At 45.6% G+C, this 17700-nt stretch overlaps 1 long non-coding RNA gene across 1 annotated transcript; it reads left to right on the forward strand.

The window, feature by feature from the left end:
• Positions 1-7: 7 nt before the first annotated feature.
• On the forward strand, positions 8-10829 carry LOC121669328. Its single transcript, XR_006017720.1, has 2 exons — positions 8-7211; positions 10346-10829. It is a non-coding gene; the product is annotated as an uncharacterized LOC121669328 (long non-coding RNA).
• Positions 10830-17700: the final 6871 nt, after the last annotated feature.

A 17700-nucleotide genomic window follows, 5' to 3' on the forward strand; every position in this document is an offset into this window, starting at 1 on the left:
TTTTTTTTTTTTTCTGATGGGAGAACACCAATTCAAATTGGAAGTTCCTTATACATAAGGGAAAGCACTTTACAGGCTTATTTCGAAACCCACAACTTCTCAGCATTTCCCACTTCGCCTTGGAACCAATTTACAGCTGGAAGGGCTGGGGGCTAAAACGCAGGTAATTCAACAAGCAATTAAAACCAACTCAATTCTACATGCAGATGACTCTCAAAAGTGGTTACTAGAACTCCACTGAGCAGTGCACATAGATTTTTATGCCCAGGGGAACATCACTGAGGTAATTGCCTTTCCATTTAGAATAAATATGTTTTATTCTTTGCTGCTTTACTTGGTGTTTTAAAAAGAACCATCCATATTAACATGAAAAAAGAGACCCTGCTCTCCAGGCAAAAAAAGCCTGAAAGTACTTGTTAAACAAACAGAGCATCTGCCATGAACATTAGCTGCTTTGTAGCTGATTTTTGTGGGTTTTTTTCCCAGTCTAAGCAGAGTTCATCTGCGTCATTTCTGGACTCTGTGCAAACTCAGGTACCTGACAGTATAAGAATAAATATCTTATTTTTCATTCACCTGTTTTTCATTTCACTCACTTATTTTAAGCTCCTCTTCACAATTTTCCACCTAAAGCATCATTCACAACCGTGACTAACACTAAGTCATTTTTGTTGCCTGCATATGTTGCATATTTTACAGCTTGTGGGGAGGTTTTAATCATTCATAATATTGGTTTGATTTGAATTAAATCTTTCTGAATGTGCATGTTCAAGTACCCTTTTGCTTCCAATTATTGAAAGAAATACCTACATGTTACCAGGCATCCCCTCCCAAAATAAAAACATGGATGCAAAGGGATGGATGATGGGATGCAAAGGGAAGAAAGGAAGGGGAAGGCTTGGTGTCTCTAAAAGGAGAAGAGCAGAAAGATGGAAAGAATTCAAAGGGAAGGCAGTAAAAAACCCACCAGATACAGCTTGATTTAGTACTGGGGGTACACCAGAATCTCCTATGGGGATATTTTTGATCTGAGAGCTGGCTGGAAGGGGCCTGAAAACTGTAAGCAAAGAAATTGGCTTTTGCTGTAGGATTTCTGCTGGGTTCAGTGACACAGAGCTTTGTCTGTCATTTGCAAACAGACAGGTTTCTGTCACAGATCCCCAGTTCCACCATCAGTTACTCCTCCTCTGATTGTTGCTGAGGGCTCAGATCAGAAGGGCTAAGGAAATAAGGAGCAAATTCCGCTCTTGCTGTGGGAAATTCTGTGGGCTCACTGAGTACAGGGCTGGAAGGGTCCTCAACAGATCAATCTCACAGCTTAACGCAAGATCAGCTGGGCTTAACCCCCCTGACAGATGTTACTCCAACTCGTTCTCAAAAACTTTCCCTGCTGCAGCTTCCATGGTTTTCCAAGGCAAGCTGGTCCAGAGTTTGTCCAAAGCTCATTAGGAAACTTCCCTCACAATTAACCTAGACTTTCCCTTGAGGCCATTAATTCTTCCTCTGTGCCCTGAGCACATGAAAGAGCAGTTTATTCTTTCCTCTGTGCAGCCACCTTTTATGCATTTGAAGATTACTGGCATCTTTTCCTTCATTTTTCCTTCCTTTAGCCTGAACACTTCCATTCCATTCCATTCCATTCCATTCCATTCCATGTTTCCCCACAGGTCTTGTTTTTGAGACCCAGTTCTCTTTGAAATAGTCTCCACTTCACATCCTTCTTGGAGAACAGTCCCTAAATCTAGACAGAGCAGACCAGCCAACACTATGACAATCACAGCAGTGTGAAATGATTATTTTTGTTCGTCTTAACTCATGGTGTTCCTGCCTTCACCTCTCACCAGTGGGTGCCTCTTTCTCAGCAGTTGGTCATTACTGATCCAAGTTCATCCTGCAGTCACTAAACCACCAAAACTTTTCCTGCAAAACCACTCTGCAGGTGGTTGTTCTGCCCAGTGTTTGTGGGGACGGCTCGGGGCAGTCTCCCAGGCTGATAGTGAGTGACTGAGAAGTGTTATCTCACCACCTTCCTCTTCCTTCCTCTATTTTCGGAGCTGTGGGCAGCGGACAAGGCCACTGGCTGAGCCCTGGCCTGGAGTTAAAGTGACTGAACAGGACGTGGGAAACTGCTGGCCCAGAGAGATAAGGACAGATAAGGTGAGGGAAGTCACAGATAAGGGCTGGATTCTGCAGGTGGTTAAGGAGGTGCTAAGTGAGCAGTGGCCAGAAGTCACAGACAACTGGAGAGAATCCCTCGGGGAATAGGACCCTGCAAGGGCAACGATGCCCAGGTTACCACATCCAGGAGCACCAGGTAAGGACGATATTGCCCCGGGACCAGTGTCACAAACACCAGCTTTGGTGCAGAGCTCGCAAAGCTGGGCCATGTGAAGAAAAAGTAATCAGGGCTGGGTGGAGAAATGGGGGAGGAAGAAAGCACAGCACAGGAGAAGGAAGGGTTAATAGACGCGGGAAAAGGAGGATAAAGAACTGCATGCCAGGCAGTCCTGAGCTTGATTACAGCTCGTGCAGGGCAATGTCCCAAACCTGCTGCCCTCATCATACCACGGAAGCCCACCCTGCCTCTGTGGTCAGGAGGATGGGGAGAAGGAGGACTGCCTCTCCTGGCGAATCCAGGGAACATGCAAAGACAGGTCAAGCATGCTGCTGTCACTGGGTCCACGCCCGTGCCAAATCTGATGGCATCGCCGTCTTCCCAACACTCCTGCAGAGCTTTTTTTCTAAACTTGATCGGTTGTTTGGGCCTGTGTACAGCATGGCTCCACAGACACAGTGTGCTGCTGCGCGGGAGTGGGAATTAGAGGCCAGGAGAGGCATTTATTTAAGGCAGTGTTGTCACTAAAGCCTCCATTCCATCAAACCTTGGCTCAAGAATACAAGAAAATTATTTTATGCTGTTGCCTTGTCCCAGCCAAAATTCAGACCCTTCTGAGTGAAAAGTTATATGTTCCTGCCTCTCATTTCCTCTCTCTCCTTTTATTCAGACGTTTATTTATCATCCCAAAACAGAAACCTGGGGATTAATTTATTCTTTGCAGAATGTAAGGAAATGTGGGGGGTTTTTTTATTTCCAAATCTTCCATGAGACAAGGAAGGAGTATTTGTCAGCTACTAATCTTTCTCCATTCTATTTATATTTGCATTCTTTCTTTCTGTGATTGCCACTTCACCCCCTGACATTTTATTAGACAAAAATGGGAAAATCTGGCCCCACTTACATCAAGAAGAATTCGGGTATCGATTTCCATGAAAAAGCAGTTTCAAGCAGTGACCTGGCAGCCTGCACAAACCTGTGCCCAGGCTGTCTGCATGCAGGGGGCTGTCACCCTCATCACACAGCACTTTCATTTTCCTCTCATCCAGCTCTAGATCCAGCTCAGAAATACTCATAAGAATCAGTAACAGACTGAAAAGATGTGAGCCTTGATATTAACTATCTGCTTTTATAGTTTCTCTGATGTTGGCTTCAGTTACCCCTAACTGGGGGTCGTGCTTGGCTGCCAAGTCACTGAGCCACTTCCTCTGTTTAAACAGAATATATAAGCCTTACTCTTTTCCAGAGTTCATGACTCTTTTGTAAAGTGTTTTATGATACAGTTGTTATAGAATCCACCACCACAGTAACAGCTCCAGACAAGGCCTCACTGTGGGCCTGGCTCCAAGCCCATTTCCTTGAATGGAGGTTTTTCCATCGCTATCAGTGGATGAATACATCAAACTGCACCACACACCCCACTGCAATAACAACGCCACAGGATTTGGAGGGACATGTCTAGTGACTGTTTTTTCCAGGGAAAAATCAAAGATCATGAATCCAGCCCTGTGCAGAGGATCCTCAAGGCTCATGTGCCTTTGAGGCCCTTCAAACACAGTTTGAATGCTTTTTCAGAGAGTCTTAGCAGGGGTGCTCAGGCCGTGAGCACGAGCTCAGGCACGAGCCCCGTGTAGCCATGAATTCACATAAACCTCCCAAGCAGCTATTCTTTCCCTTACATCCATCATTTCCAGAGTCTCTGCTTGTGTGAGATTTAATACTGACTGCTCAGTACTGAAAGGTGGAGCAGCCCATGGAGTGTGATCCATCCCTTTATCACAGTGTTGGGTCAGGTCAGCTCAATAAGTCGTGGCCTTGCAGTAGTAAATGGTCTGCAAAGGGCTCTGAGCTGCAGCTTCTTCTGCACTTCAGGGTGAGCGTGGGCACAGGTTCCCCACAAATGAAGTGGGAGTGTTTGGGAGAGGGTGCCACTGGAGCCAGTTAAGGAAAAAGGCAAATCAGCACATTGTATCACATGTAAAATCATAGTTCTCTGTAAGGGATGCTGTAAATCAGCTTTTGGATGTCCTATTTTTAAATCTCACAGAATACATTAATTATCAGAGGAAAGCATAATCCTGGCCTTAGGTATTTGAGGTGACTTAGCTGTTTTGTGACTGGATGAATAGTGCTGCATTCCCAGTGTTCCTGTCCCTGCAGCTTGTTCAGGCTGAGCACCTAGAGGTCCTCAGATGGGACTTTTACTGCACTGTAAAGATCATGGTTTGTAGGAAAAAATGTTAATATGTCCTCATACAGGCAGAGCTTTTGATCCCGTTCCTTTAGATTCCAATTCATCCTTTGTAGCCTGACTCCAAGAAGTGACCAATGCCAGATGCTGCAGAACAAGGACTGGACAATTTTAGAGCATTTTGGATAGAAGGAAATCTTTTTCCCAGCATTAGTTTGAAGCAGCAGTTGGCTCAGTTCTGAAGCGTGTGGGGGAAGAGAAGGGGTGAGGCTGCACTTTAATTCCCCTTAATGTGGATTTGAAATGGTGTGGCTTGTTTCCCATAAGAATGCAGAGTTATTTTCTCTCTTATTAAACATCATCAAGGAAAATATCATTGTGAACCAAAGGTTTTAGAACATTAAAAGGACAGAAAAATCTCTCTGGTGACTGCTAGAGCTCAGCTAATGCTGAGTGCCCAGTTCCCCTGGTCATCTGCTTTCCTAAAGCTCCCCTGAGTGCTCCTCCCGTGGAAGTCTCTGGTTTTCCAGCAGTAACTGTTATTCCCTGGGCCTGAGGGACTTTAGCAAATTACTTCAATTGCTCGATTTTATTTGCTGTGTTTCTGTTTTTAAAGCAAACCAGCCTGGAGTTCGAAATCCCTTTGTAAAGGACAAGAAAGGAACGAGATTCCCTGGAAGTCTGTGTTAACATGCCAAATCAATTACAGTGTAATTAGCCAGAACTGTTACTTGTTGAAATCCTGTCAACAAAAATAACTCACCCTTCCCCTTCAGATTGCTCCAGCACCTCCATCTTCTTGACAAGGAATTTGAAAGAGAGACCACCTCCCCCCAGCCCCTATCAGACTGAAGGCAGGGAATGAAACCCAGATGTGTTCATCATTACAAACAAGGAATGGTGGGGAAAAGGAGGACAAAACTGTCCTGACCAAGCCACGAAGCCTTTCCAGGGCAGGATGAGCCCCTTGGGCAGGCTGGACCCTGCTTTCCCTGGGGTAATGCTGCAGGCTGCTGCTGCATTCCCTGATTTATGCTGGCCCGGGGAGAAGGAGGCCCACTCCTGGGAAGCTTTATCTGCAATTCATTTAGGAAAGAGGCAGGTCCTCTCCTCTGACCTAATTGAAAACAGGCAGCCTCCTTCTAATTGTGCACTCTAACCAGTTCATGTGCATTAACAGAGGAAATTGGAGAGGAACAGTGTTCCGAGTTGGCATTAATTTCCTGCACTTGAAGGTCCATATGCCAGCTGTTTTATCTATCTATCTATCTATCTATCTATCTATCTATCTATCATTCCCATTGTTCTTTTCTCTGCAGAAACTTGACTTCAGGTAGAATACAAGCACCAGGAAATTTCTCCTGTCCCAGTTCTAGAGAAGTGTGTAGAAGGGCACTGTTTTTCCAAAAGGCACCTCAGAATCCATTTGATTTTGTTCTTTTTTTTAAGACTAAAAGAGCTCTTAATGCCAAAAGAGTTAATATTGCTCATCATTTTTTCCCAAGGACCCTTTTTGTGTTCGGCTCTGCCTGCCCACAAGGAAGACTCCAAGAAAGTGGTCAGTTTTGGTTAAAATGCTACAAAGCTGAAGGAGAGCCTTCATCAAATAGCTGACAAGAGGAGGATGAGAAATGCCCTCTTCAGTCAGCAGCTTCAGGAGGCTTAATCCTACAAAGTCATGTGTGTTCTGAATGCAGAGTTATATTAAATAATACCAAACCAGCAATAAGACTTCTAGACAGTATTTTAGGTGTGTGTTTGCAGTTCCAGGGATCAGGTTATCTTCACAGGTCTCAAGTTTTGTGAACTCTGGAGTAGTGAAATAACTTCGAGTCGTTTCAAAGTCACCACAGGGTTTGGAATCTTGATTGTATCTATGTGATCATACATTGAATGTGCTTAAGCAGAAATAGAAATGACTTTTAATTGCAATCAGGCAGCTGTACATACCAAAGTCACCGCAATATGCTAATGAGATGCTAATATATCCCTTTGCCTTTGCTGCAGTCTCTTTTAGGATTTTATCCCCCAAACAGGTTTTGCAACACACATATCAAGGTGGAGTCTTTTGGAAAATTGCTGCTTATCAGGTGGAATTTTGGGGAAGCAGCAAAACTGGGAGCCTCATTTCCAGGTCGCCCTGGACCACCGGAAGGGACAATGCTTGAATTATCACCTGGGCTCTTTCCAGGTCCTCAAATGCATGGGGGAAAGGGAACCTGCCTTCACTGTTATGGTTAACTGCAGAGTTATTGATGGGAATTTAAAAACTATTTGTCAGGTGGAGGTTTGGGGGGAGAAAAAAGGGCCCAGAGATTTAAAGCAATTCTGCTGGGTGCTGGCCAATCATGTGGACCAAGAACTGAAAGTGGGTGGTCTTGGAACAGATCCAGTGGAAATAGGGCCAGGAGATGGTGTCATCCTTGACTCCAACACATTCATATTTTGGCTTTCTAGCAAGGGTTATTTTTTCTCTTTATTCTGCAGTTCAACACAAACATCTCCCTCGTTTTCTAAAATCCGTGGGCTGATTTGTTCCACCTGCCAGGTGCAATGTGCTTGATCAGAAAAAATCAAAGCAAGTTCCTAGAAAGAAGGAACAGACCAGGAGCAGGCCCAAGAGGAGGTGTCACACCTGCCAAGTCACCTAGCCAGGAGGAAACTTGGCTTTGGACTCTCAGAAAGGTGTGTGAAGGAGTCTTGAAAATCACAAAATAAAGCAACGTGATGTCTGTGGGACCTGCCCACACACTGAGCTCTGAAATCTACCTTGAAGTGTTTTGGTGTAATGTGGGTGTAAGGCTTTGGTATCATCCCCTTAGTCTGAAGCAGAAAACTAAAGTTTTAAGCAGAGCAGCTTGACATTTGCCTAGCAGTAGGAGGGATTTAAAAAAAAATATTCTTTAAAAAATGTGGGTTTCTTTCTTTTTTTCTTTTTTTCCAGTAGGGGTTGGGCAAGTGCCTATAGGTTTTGCAGCACTTTGGGACTCTTGCCAAAATCTGATTCCAGCTGAGTTGAGCTGTGCCCTGTATCACCTTTTGGTACTGCAGGGCCCTTCCCAGGCCATGGATTGCCAGGTGGGCCTCCCACTACTCGATTTTACCCTGGGGTTGCAAAAACATTTTAAAGATTTATAATTATAGTGACAGGACAAGAGGGGAATGGCTTCCCACTGCCAGAGGGCAGGGATGGATATTGGGAAGAATCCTTCCCTGGGAGGGTGGTGAGGCCCTGGCACAGGGTGCCCAGAGCAGCTGGGGCTGCCCCTGGGTCCCTGGAAGTGTCCAAGGCCAGGTTGGACAGGGCTTGGAGCAGCCTGGGACAGTGGAAGGTGTCCCTGCCCATGGCAGGGGTAGGACTGGATGAGCTTTAAGGTCCCTTCCAACCCAAACTATTCTGGGATTTTATCACAAATAACAAAATTAGATAAAGAGCATTTCAGAAGAGCTGGCTGGATGCTGCTTAGGGCTGAGAAAATAAAAGTGATCTTTCAGTACATCAGCCAAACAAAGCAAATCAGCTCAAAATCCCTCTGAAGTGAACTAAGTTATCAAAGATTTCAAATTCATTTCTTCCATGAGGGGGGAAAAAAATCAACCCCCTCAAAAAGTCATTATTTTCTGCACAAAATAAGGCCTTCAGCTTGAACAAAATGCTGAATTCTGGCCTTGTGAAAGAAAAACAAGCAAAAAGAAAAGCTAGGGCACTAAAATCTGCAATAAGAAATGTCCCCCTTTTTGAACCATTTCAGGGCTGCAAGGACTCTATGGGATGTGGGTAAATTTAGTTCCTTTTCTGCTTGAGCAGTTGACTCCCCTCTCCCAACCTTCAGGCAATTTTAGGAATCTTTTCCCCAAATAAATGTATTTTTCCCAAACAAATGTACCAGCACAGGCAGTTCTCAAGACACTGATGATTCCAGAAAAACTAAGGCCACATTTTTCAATGAATTTACTATTTTTCAATATACAGGGCTCTGCCCCCGTCTAGCACAGAATCTTCTGAATATCACTCAGCCAGTGTGTTAAATGTCTATTTTTAAGTTGCTTTCCCACGCTCTGAACACCGAAAACAAGTAAGTCCAAGCATATGTGGAGATCATAGTTTGGGTGTGGGAAGCCTTCTATTGACACCTTCATCTGCCTTGGAGGACCTTTGTTTGCCCTTCTGGAAGAGCAAAACCATGCAGCCACGTCTGCAAAACAAGATATTCAACCCCTGGCAGCCAGCAAACATGAGCCAGAGAAAGGACACAACATTTACGAGCTCCCAGAACACAGATGTAAACAGAATCTCCTTTAGCAGCAGAGAAAGCACAGGCCAGGCTGTGTGAAAAAAGATAGTTTTAGGTGTTGGCAGCTAAATTGGTCTTTAGATGTTGCTGAGGTATTTATAGAGCTTCTGGAAAGGGATTTGAAAATATGCCATAATTAAACATTTGAACTGGGATCATGTTGTGATAAACGATCATATGGAGGTCCCAAACACCTTAAATAGTCACTCTGTGCTCCTAAACCAGAATGTTACTGGCTCTGATCTTGATTTAATGCCCTCAAAAGGGGCTTTAAAAACAAACGTGGGACAGAGAAGTCAGGCATCAAGTTTTTATTTCAGAATTCAAAAGCCTAATGAGGTAAGGAAGCTACCAGGAGATCCATAAAAAGAAAGGCAAAAGGTTGAAGAGTCACCAGGCTTGCATAGGAGGTGGCTGCAGATGTGCATGATATACAACACAGGGCAATTACTAAACTTGCTATTTAAATGTTAATCAAATCCTTTCAAAATAGGAGCAGGAAAAAAAGGGATAATTCCTTTTCCTGTACTTCATCAGATGGCAGCGGGAGAACCCATCAGCTGTGAGGAGGCTCATGGTTGTGGAGTGCTTTGGCTTCTGTTCTGGTAATGAGGTTTTGATGAGGAATGCACTTTTTACCATGTAATGGTTTTCCTCTGGTTCCCAACGCAGATGCAGCTGAACTGGCACGAAGGGCCAATGTCCTGGTGGCAGAAGGGACCTTCCTTGGCCCTTTATGAATTCCTTTCTACCACAGACACGTGCCACCTTTCAGAACGACTGGGCGAATTCTGGATGAGCAAAAGAATCCAGAACCCAAGTGGTGATAGACAGTTAAAACTTGAACATTTTGGCACATCCTCGCTTGGCATGGCTGCTGAAGGAACCGTAGCCATTTACATCTCCTAAGAGACCTCACAGATATTCCCTCTTTATTGTACAACTAAAAATACCCCAGCATTTTGCTTTGGGCTGGTTTTAGAGGTGGGGTGGTGGGCAGGCCTTTCAGAGTCAAATGCAGCAGTGACAATGAATGCTGGGTGCTGAAAATGCCAGTGAATTTGTCATGGGCAGCCTTTCCTCTCCTCTTGTCTGCTGGCCTTTCTGACAAATTCAGGACGCTATTTTTTGAGGTGTCCATGTAGTTACAGTTTTTCTCCCTCCATAATGAAGGCTGGGGGTCAGACACTTTTCCCTGTGCCCCAAAGAGCCACTCAGAAAGAGCAAACAAATTGGGGAACCCAAACAATTCCAAGGGAGGTGTGAGAGATATGTCTTCCCTCAACGCACATGCCAAAAAAATAGCCTGACATCATCCTCATTCACCACACAAAATCTATAGCAAGAGCAAACACCCTTTTCCTTCCTCTTGGTTCAGCTTTAACTGTGCAGAACCTCATCCTAACTCGCCACAGGAGAGGTGGTCTGTGTGTATTTTCCTCTTCCTGTTCTTCTATAAATAAGCTGAATTTTGCATCACTGTCTGTTAAACCATCACTGTTTTTTTCCTTAACTCTTTGACAGACAAGCTGGACAGGATGTAGCCCTTGCTACTGTTATTTACAGCAAGTCCTTTACTCTGCAAGCAAAGTGGTGCTGAATCCAAATGAGGATATCAAATGTGGATCCTAAGGAAACCTATACCTTTAGAATATGAACAATGCTGCAAGAGCATTAAATCTGAATTCTCCTGACTTCTGTGTATAGGATCTGTCTTTGGTATAGCATCACATTCATTTTTACCCTGTCATTCAGATGCACAAACCAAACATGCCAGCATGCACATACAAATGTTAGGAGTATTGTAACTTCCTCTAAGGTTTTGTAAGCATGGGGAATAAAGCTAAATGGCACAATTATTCCAGCATAGCATTACACACAGCAGCCTCCTGAATAATTCCATATGTGTGGTGTCTCAAAGCAGTGAAATCAATCAGTCAAAAGCAACCGGTCCAGTGCAGATTGCAGATGTGTGTGTGTGTAAATAAAAAGACATGAGGGGCTTTGACCACTCCTGTGATTTTTTTTAACAGCTGCTAGACGTCCTTTGTTTGGGGTGGGCTGCTCAGTTACCGCCCTGGCTCTGCTTGAACAGCCAGGAGACTTTCACGTGTGAATTAACACGTGTTTGTGCGAGAAGCTGACATGGCATATTTTCATTTCCCCTTAATAAGCCTGTGTATACATAGACATACATGCATGTGTGTATATATCTGTACCAAACAAATATATGCATGTCAAAGTGAATTGCACTGTGAAATGCCTGCTTGCACGGAGCCGTGACGAGGTTTCAGAGCCTGGCAGGATGTTGATGTGATCTCCAGCTCAGCACTGGAAGGACATGCCCTGAGCTCTGCTCTTTCCCCTCGTACAGAGGGACAAAATGAACGATCTGCATTTCCTAATGGGATCAGTTTGAAGAGAGTTCTGTCCAGCTGAGGGCCTCACCTCACCTGAGCTCCCTGACGGATGGAAAAGCTCAGACATGGTTTTTATGTAGCTGCTGCTTTGCTGTTCTGTTTTCTCTCTGTGAGGCAAAGCAGGGTGCAGGTCTGCCCTGGCACACCCAGCTGTGGGTCATCTCTGATCCTCAGGGCACAAGAGTGCTTCTTTCCCTCCTCTACCCTCACATCCCTCTGCATGGATGGGGCGTTTATCCCTCTCCTTGATCTCTGCAAGGGACACCAGCCCACCAGGGGATGCAGCCAAACGCCGGTGACCACTCAGCAGTGCATCACCCCTCGCACCTTGGCCTCGGTACTTCATCCAGCGCCTCCCCAAAAAACAGCTTGCAGCCCCCTGACATTTGCTTTTGGCAGTTTGAGGTTTCTTTTTTGTGGAGCTGGACTCACACCCTCAGCCTGAGCAGGAGTGTCTGAGGAGAGCTCGAATCCACATCCAAGAGGTGTCAGGCTCTTGTTTACGTGCAGGTGGGAGCACAGTTGCATCTGTGGACACAAAAGCATTCAGCCTCCAGGGAAAAGCAGCATTCAGACTTGCTGCTGGCCCCTCTTTCCTACTCTGAGCTCAAGGGAATCCACACAGCCCACAGAGCAGGTCTGGGTCTGGATCTTGCAGCTGACTGTATTTATAACACACTTAGGAGTAACCAAACCCCATTCTGTGCCTGTGACTGTGAGCATAACAGGAACACGTTCCACTTTTCCTGAGTTATCATGGCTCTGTGTGCTGTGAAGCAGTTCTGTGACAGGAAATACAATTTATGGGCTGTACATTCATTGTCTGTGAGAGTAAGACTTTATAAATATATAAATATATGAAGTCCAAAGGCAGAATCTGTCCTGTGTGTAGTCTCTGGTTAACACTGAGCATGTCTTGCCAGCAGCCCAGGAAGAAGCAGGGGCAGCTCGTGGGGTCAATGTGGTGGCTGTGGTGGCTGGGAAAAGGAATCCCACCTTTCCTTATGGCAAGGTCTGCTCCCATTGACAAGCTGGCTCTGCAGCTGAGTGTTTGTATGTGACTGTCACATCGCCCTGACTTCGTGACAGGAGTAAGCTGGTTTTAAGGCATTTTCAAAGCAGTAACCACAGGATATTTTTAACTGACTTGTGCTTCCAGGAAAAATATAGTCACTTTTATTTAAATACAACCTGAAATTACTCAGCCCACATTGATAGGACATGTCAAGTGGGATGTGTAACGCCAACATGTCATACAAGCGTTATGACATACCTATATATAGTGGAGCATCCATTTCATATGAAAATCCCTGTGCTGAGCATGAAGCAAATTACTTTTCCACACTCGATGCTTCGAGGGGGAGTACCATAAAATCAGGTCTTAAAGAGGCTTCTGACCTTTCTCCTGCAACACCATGCTGTCCAAAATAATATTTCACATGTAGCAGTTTAACATCTTCTTGTCTTGAAGGTGACAGCTTGCACAACACAGAAACCCTTCCACTGGAGGTTTTGGGAATGAAACCTTTGCCAGCATTAACGATTGGGCTGCCTCCAGCCAGGCCCTGCTCATCTGCTCTGGGACCATGTGAAAATATCAGAAGCCCCCACCTTCATCTATGATTAAAAGAACCCAAACAATGAATTATAACAAGCTGTTGGAATTGTTACCCTTCCTCTTCCAAGGCAAAACGTACCACTGTAAGTAATAAAAAGCCCAACCCACACAGAGCAATCCTGCATGCTCCTGTCAAGTGCACAATCAGCAAAAGGTATCATTATGCCTGTATTATACCTATCAATTCCAGGAAAAGATGAGGCTCTGAAGCAGAAATCACAAACAGGTCAGAGAAGTCAGACAGAGGAACACAGAGACACGATGTGCCATGCAGGGATTTTTCAGGTTTTGGTGACCAAAGATATTTGGATTCAGAGGCATTTGCCAGGGGCCATCACTTGCTGGGAAGGCTGAGACCGTAACCATTCTCTTTCAGGGCAGCCTGTCATCAGTGTGGCTGTGCAAGGCCTCAGCTTACTGAGACAAGTGTGGTTTATAATCCATATGATTGCTGAAATGATTTTTCTAGCTTATCTTTTGTGGCTGTATTATTGCTGTGAGCTCTTTTCTACTCGGGTGGATCTTGACCTGACCAGGCGTGGCTTTAGTGTATGAGTTCCTGCCCAATAAATGAATGTTGGTTGATAAAGAAAAGACACGAGGAGGTGGGGAGGAAGGATGGCTCAGCCTTTCATGTGCTGGGAAGGTTCCTGGGGAGGAGCTGTGGGTGCTCAGCCTGCAGAGCCTCTGACAAATGGGCTTTGACAAAAGCGAGTGACAAAAGAGCTGGTGCCTGGATTTGAGGGACTCTCTCCTTTTTTCCCGCCTTGCTTTCGGGAGGGCTGTTGTCAGCCAGCTGTTGGATGCAAAACAGACTGATCTATTCCATGGGCCCTGTGGGGGGGATCTGAGGGAGAGGAACGAGGATCCAGCCCACCCTCTGGCTGCCTGTCCTCATCCTGCCACACGGGGGGTGCCCAGGAGTCATCTCCCTCCTCAGAGGGGCCGCCAGGAGAGCCACATGCACTGCATCAATAAACAGGCCCCCCTCCTGATCTCCCCGTGGAATTTGAGGGGAAATTCCCTCTAAGCATCTGTAAAACTAATTTAGGCTTTTCCTCCTAAAGCCCACGTAAATGCTCCTTTTTGCAGGGCCTGCAGAAAATAGACATCACTTCTGGAGGATTATCACACTAACCAAAATTATCTCCCTGTTATCCTGCTCTTCTCTGTTTGTTTGGTGCAGGGTGCAGGATCCATCTTGATCACAGCAGTACCTGGCATAAATTCCTTGCTGATCCTTGAGGAAGTCTTCCAGGCATTCCAGCTACTATATAAAAGCAACAAGTTGCTCCCTCACAGAGCTTAGCTGGGACAGGGGTGCACTGCCCAGTCCTCTAAAATCCTGCTCTCTTTGTTTCCTTCCAGCTACTGAAACAAACAATATTTTAATTCCAGGCTCTCTTAACTCTTTCCCACACCTTGTGGGATCTTCCCAAAGAACAGTGCCAGGATTCCCAAACCCTAATGATCCTGGGTAGCATCCAAAGCCAAAGGTCAGCCATCCACTGCTGCTGAGGGGAGGTTAGGATTAGATTTAGGGTTCGGAGTGAGCCCAGGGCTGTTGGAGAGGGGCTTGGGAGGGACTGCCAGAGAGAAGAGTGGGCTGTGGAGAGAGCTGGGCTGTGAACCAGATTGATCTGGGATAGATCCATGGGATATTGTCCAGCCGTCTGCCCTCCACCAGGGCTGCAGCTGAGACAGAAAGCCTCGTGCTGCTTTTTGGAAGGGGCCACCTCAGGAAAGCCTTGGCTGCAAGTCAAAGGCAAATAGCTCAGGTCCTCCCCTTCAGGTGCTCCTTCAGCGCAGTCCAGACCCCATATGGAGCAACTGCTGCAAACCTAGAGCAAATCTGAGCCAGTTCGTGTGGGGCTTTTTGTCAATATGAGGAGAATAACAGAAAATGGTGGTTTACGGTTATTTTTTCTGTTTAACTTCCTCCTAGTGTCCCAAAGTATGCTGCACAAAGCCCTTATCAGGATTGCAGGGCAGGTTTGAAGACAAGCATTGTTTCTCTCAGTCACGATTTGACAGTGAAGTTGTGGGAGTTTCATTATCAAAGCTGGCCCAGCTGCCAAGTTTTAAACAATTCTGAGATCAGCTCATTCTGCCTCCCTCCTGCTGCTCCTTGTCCCTGCTTTGAAGGGACTTTTTGGAAGGAGTTAATCAAGTGCAGAGCTTCCAGGCTCTCCTGCAAGCCAGGCTCAAGCATAACCTGAAGTCTAAGACTGTGAGGGCCATGAGGGGTTTTCCTCAGTTCGCTTTACCCTGCTCCACTGCTCCTAATATCCCTGCTTGCCCTGAGTGTGCATTTACCTAAAAAAGTGTCAGTTCACATTTTGGGCTTTTGGACTTTGATTTGGGTTTGTTTTTTTTTTTTTTGCTTTATTTTGTTTTTCCCACGGTGAAGGAAACCAGTCCCAATCCAGTAGAGCACCTGCTAACATCAAATTCATGTCTACAACACACGTTTTTCAGGATTGGAGCTGACACAGAGTTTTTCGTAGCTACTCAGTAGCAGCCCAGTAGGATCTATTTGACAGACATGCCCTGAGGTTTTAAATTGTCTTGGTCTTTTACACAAATTGAACGAACCCCACAAAGCCGCTGTTTGACTCCTATGCTCCAGTTGTTCTGGGGCTGCGTCCTCCTGCCCTGAAGCACATGAGGCTGAGGAAACCTGCCAACTGTCTGGGAAGTAGGAAAAGCAGGAGGAGAGTAATTCAAATGCTTAACACCTCCCATGAATGCAATTTGCACTGTAGAAAGACTAGGTAATTTCTCACAGTGACAGATAGCAATGAGATGCTTCCCCATTTTACACATCAAGGAAAGGAAATCAAGGTTGTAAAAGCCCTGTTTTCATGCCTAGTCCCAGTGTTCCTCTCAGAGATAGGGGAGGCTGCTGAGTCTGTGTCTTGGGAAGCATCGTAGGAAGCTCCTGGTGGATACATATCCAGCTCTGACCCCACGGAAGGATGACTAAGTAAAACCTCTCCTGTAGGCATTCCCCATGTTCCCACCCTGCTCCCCTCGCCAGACTACACCAGCTCATCAGGGAACTGCAGGCTGCTCCTCGTCATCATGGAAACGCTGTTCTTCCAGCGGAAATCAATTGGTTATTTTCCTACAAGTGCCAGAATTCAGGCTCGCCTGTGTTTCCCTCACGATCTCTAACAAAAAGCGATGCCTGACTCATGCCTGAGCTGATTCACACCTGAGAACTCCCAGTACCGGGAAGAGCCGTGCAGACAGTCAGGGAGATGTGTTTTTGAGGGGTTTAGGAAGGTTTGCATTTCTCCTCACACGGCCTCTCATGGGCTGTGCCAGGGGTGAGTGTCTAAGGGGGGAAATCTCAAAGCCCTTCACCCCAGAGTCACAGCACTGCTGTCCCTGAGGAGCCCCTTGGATTTTCCCCGGTCAGAGTACATGGGAGAAATGGATGCTTTCTTCTTGTTCATGCAGCCCCAAAACATCTGAGCTTGGTCCATGCAATTGCTCTGCCCTCCACAACCCCTGCTAAGCCACGCTCTGGGGCCAGGGGATACTGTAATCTAAACAGGACAAAAATAACAAACAAGAGCATGTCCCCTCAAGAGAGAGGGATGTGGGGGTGATGGATGAGGGGAGGGGAAAGGATTGATTACAAAGAAAGGGTTTATGGCAATCCCCAGCCTAATAAAACTCAAATAGGGCAATTTCTTATTCTGAAATCCGTCAGTGACCTTTGGCAAATCAATTCATCTCTGTCTGTGCCTCTAGTAAATGGGAATAATACAGCCTTGCTGTCTGGAAAACCTTTGGTAATTCTCAGATGAAAGATGCTTTATTGGTACCAGTATCATCCTTCATTGTCATTAGCATGATAACAGATCCATCACCTAGCAACAGAGCAGCAACTGCTGCTCTGCTTGTCCACGGATGTCTCTTGAATTTTGGCTCTCTAGCAACCTGCTTTTCATTGCAAGAGGTTTTACAACCTGTGACTGTTCTTCCCTTCATGCTGACTGCTACAGACAGCACATCTGCCACGCCCCAAGTCCTCCTGTCCCCTTTTACCTCTCACCATCACAGCAAGCAAAATTTGCTTCTCTCAGCTAAAGCACCCCAGCAGAAGTTTTGAACTTTAAAATACACATATAAACTTCATGCAACCTTAGGAATGTAACTATTTATCAGATGTGCACAAATTACAGGGGGAAAAGTGGTAATTGGGAAACTTCATAAAATTTTGCAAAAGCCACCACTTTGCCAGACATTCCAGGCCTCAGTTTTAAGGACAAAGTTGCACATACATAAATATCACCAGCCACTGAAGATGAGGAGTCCTGCCAAGTCCTGTGATGCTTTTAGACATGAGACAGGAGCAGTCCTTCCACACTCAAGCGGTGCACAGACCAACCTAAACCACTAAGACCAGAATCAGCAACTACTTGGAGAGAGGATCAAAGGGAAAGATAAGGATAGTAAAAGCGTTGTCCTGTCTTATCCGAGAAAAGCCATCCCTAATTCTTATTTTTTTGTCTAAGCCCTCTGCTCAAGCAGGGCTGCTTTGGGAAGGTCCCTTGCTGGAAGAAATATGGGGAAGTTGTGCGCAAGGATTTTTAGATATTAAGGAGCAATAAGATTCATGTCTACTAAAATACATGAATTCATGACTGCAACCCTGGGTTTACATGACTAGTTATTAAAAAATACTGTACAGTCGGTAGCTGTTTCAGATTCTGAAGGCACACCAGCCACTTCAAGGCATCAATTACTTTTTCTTTCAAAGATGAAAACCCCCCGCAGCCATCTCATGTTTCCAGGTCAGTACCTGGGCATGAGCAGGGCTGTCACCA

This window comes from Corvus kubaryi, unplaced genomic scaffold (genome assembly GCF_017639235.1).
Source record: "Corvus kubaryi isolate FWS band 111438036 unplaced genomic scaffold, C.kubaryi_AGA036_p1.0 37391, whole genome shotgun sequence".
Taxonomy (NCBI): Eukaryota; Metazoa; Chordata; class Aves; order Passeriformes; family Corvidae; genus Corvus; species Corvus kubaryi.